The sequence below is a fragment of the Mus caroli genome, chromosome 10 (assembly GCF_900094665.2).
Source record: "Mus caroli chromosome 10, CAROLI_EIJ_v1.1, whole genome shotgun sequence".
Lineage (NCBI taxonomy): Eukaryota > Metazoa > Chordata > Mammalia > Rodentia > Muridae > Mus > Mus caroli.
The window spans coordinates 116,764,691-116,767,243 of record NC_034579.1 but is presented as its reverse complement, the minus strand read 5'-3'; the positions used below and the strand labels follow the sequence as shown (position 1 = coordinate 116,767,243).

General features: G+C 36.2%; 1 pseudogene across 1 annotated transcript; it reads right to left on the bottom strand.

Annotated features, from left to right (window-relative positions):
* Window positions 1-1,567: 1,567 nt before the first annotated feature.
* Window positions 1,568-1,874, bottom strand: LOC110303724 (annotated as a pseudogene). Its single transcript, XR_002378952.1, has one exon. The product of XR_002378952.1 is annotated as a cytochrome c, somatic pseudogene (transcript).
* Between the last annotated feature and the right edge of the window lie 679 nt (window positions 1,875-2,553).

The following is a 2,553-nucleotide window of genomic DNA, read 5'->3' as shown; positions in this document are numbered from 1 at the left end:
ATTTAAGTATAATTCCATACTTTGTTAACTCTCTACATAAAGCAAAACTGTTTGTACACTCTCTACTTAAAGCAAAACTGTTACTGAGAGAAAGGACTAGTATGAATGAAACTCCAGATTGTTACTGCCGACAGAATTTTCTTGTGTTTTAACTGCTTAAAGTTGTGTTTTTATCGATGGATGTGGCATATTCATTACATTGCTTTAAATGTGATTTAGGTTCTAACTTAAGTGATCTTTAAGCACTTGGTAGTATATATAAAATCTTCTTTATGAGAAACATCTCACTTTCTCTTCACAGTTACAGAGACTGATACAAGATCTACCTTATTATATTCGGTGGTGTGTTAACAAAATGCCCAAAATTGGGTTCTTTAAAATAAAAATTACTTTTAATTGAGGATTTAGAAGTGGATATGTTTAAGGGCATGGGGCCAGCATCTGATGTATTTTTAATAATGCTTATGTGCTATATTCTATCATGTCTCAGAAAAATGGATGAAATGTGGGCAAAGAGGAAGAAAAAGAAAAAGATGCAGACATAACTGACCTTCTGAAAATCTATTGTTATATTTTTTCTAACCAGTGGTCCTTAGCCTGTAGGTAATGACCTCTTTGGTGTAAAATGGCACTTTCAGATGGGTCACTCTAAGACCATCTGCATGTCTGATACTTATATTATGATTCATAACATTAGCAAAATTAAAGTTATGAAGTAACAACGAAGATAATTTTATGGTTGGGGGGTCACCACATCATAAGGAACCGTATTAATGGGTTATATTATTAGAAAAGTTGAGGACCACTGATCTCTACCAATCCTTTGGAACCTAACACACTCACAGGACACTCCCCCCAGCCTCAAAAAGTATCTCCGTCTCTTGATCATCCTTGTGGTCAAATGATTCCCCACTAGACCCATCTCTACTCTGTCCAGTCAATAATCTGTTCTTTAACATCAAGGATCTTTTTTTTTTTTTCAATATGAACTTTTTTTTTTAAGTGTTAAATACTCTTTATTTGATATCATACATAAACCACAGTAAATGCCTTTCAATAGTAAAAGACAGCATCCTTGATGTAGGGAATTCTAATTAACAATGCACTGTCAAGTATAGACAGTTGCCTCCTGGTGGTTAGCCACGACCTGTAAGAGGCCAGTGAACACAAACTGAAACACATTTGAGTCTTCTTGTTTCTGAGACAGTGATAGAATTTTCCCAGTGTTTAAGCATATTCATATGCCCAGTTATATAAATCTAAGTATAAAACCATTTAGTAGGTTTGAGGCGACATGCCTGCATTTATGGAAAGTAAAACATTACTAATTAAGTCCAATCTTATCTTGAGAAAGGGAGAGCAGTGGTAGTGTGTATACAACTGGAATTGTTGCTTTAAAAAAGACCGTACCCACTTTATGACAAGTCAGTTTTACTTAAATCATGACTGTCCAACAAGAACATTGTTAGCCATTCATGATCTGAATTTGGTGTATGAATTAAATTATGGTGTACATTAAAAGCCATGAGACATTTGTTTTGTAATAAATAAGGCAGTAGAATTACTCATTAGTAGCCTTTTTAAGATAAGCTATTAGCCCTTTCTCCCTTCTTCTTAATTCCAGCGAAGATCATTTTTGTTCCAGGGATGTACTTTTTGGGATTCTCTAAATACTCCATCAGGGTATCCTCTTCCCAGGTGATGCCTTTGTTCTTGTTGGCATCTGTGTAAGAGAATCCAGCAGCCTGGCCTGTCTTCTGCCCAAACAGACCATGGAGATTTGGTCCAGTCTTATGCTTGGCTCCCTTTTCCACAGTGTGGCACTGGGCACACTTCTGAACAAAAATCTTCTTGCCTTTTTCAACATCACTCATTTTTAAATCGTTTCGGGCTGGTCAACACCGAGGACGTTCGGACTCGAAGACAGATATCCCATGTTCTCACAATATGAACTTTTATGGGATCAAGGATATTCACACTGAAGTGAAGTCAAAAGTTAAATGTAAATAAATTGGGGAGATTTATTCTAATAATGAAGTCAGATTTTAGAATAAAAATTCAGTTAAAAATGAAAATCTTCAACTCAATAGGTTAAGTTAACCTTGCTTGCAGACACATTTGTATAAATTTTCATAAATGTTACTAGCAAGGAGTATTTCATTGACAAAATTAGCCAAGCTTCATTGACCTTTCTTCTGGTCTAGTCATCACACTTGGTCTACTGCACCTAATCTGCAGTTCTTGGCCTCCTAGAACTAACCTGCAGCCCATTTCAGTAAACCTTCCAAGCTGCTATGAGAATTGATATCAAGAATTCCCTTGCTCTTAACTTTTCTTTTTCAGCAACACCCTCAGTCTGCCTAATGGCAGAAAGCCTCCTGCTCTCTTCAGCATTATGTTAGGCCCCAAGATTCTTTCTTTGAAAATGTCCATTGAGTTAGATATGGGGCAATTCTGACTGAGGTCTCACATGTTTGCATATCTGTTTTTGAGTAAATTGTGGGGTTCTAATTTGTATTGATGCCACATTCCATTGTCTTTGTGGAGACCTTG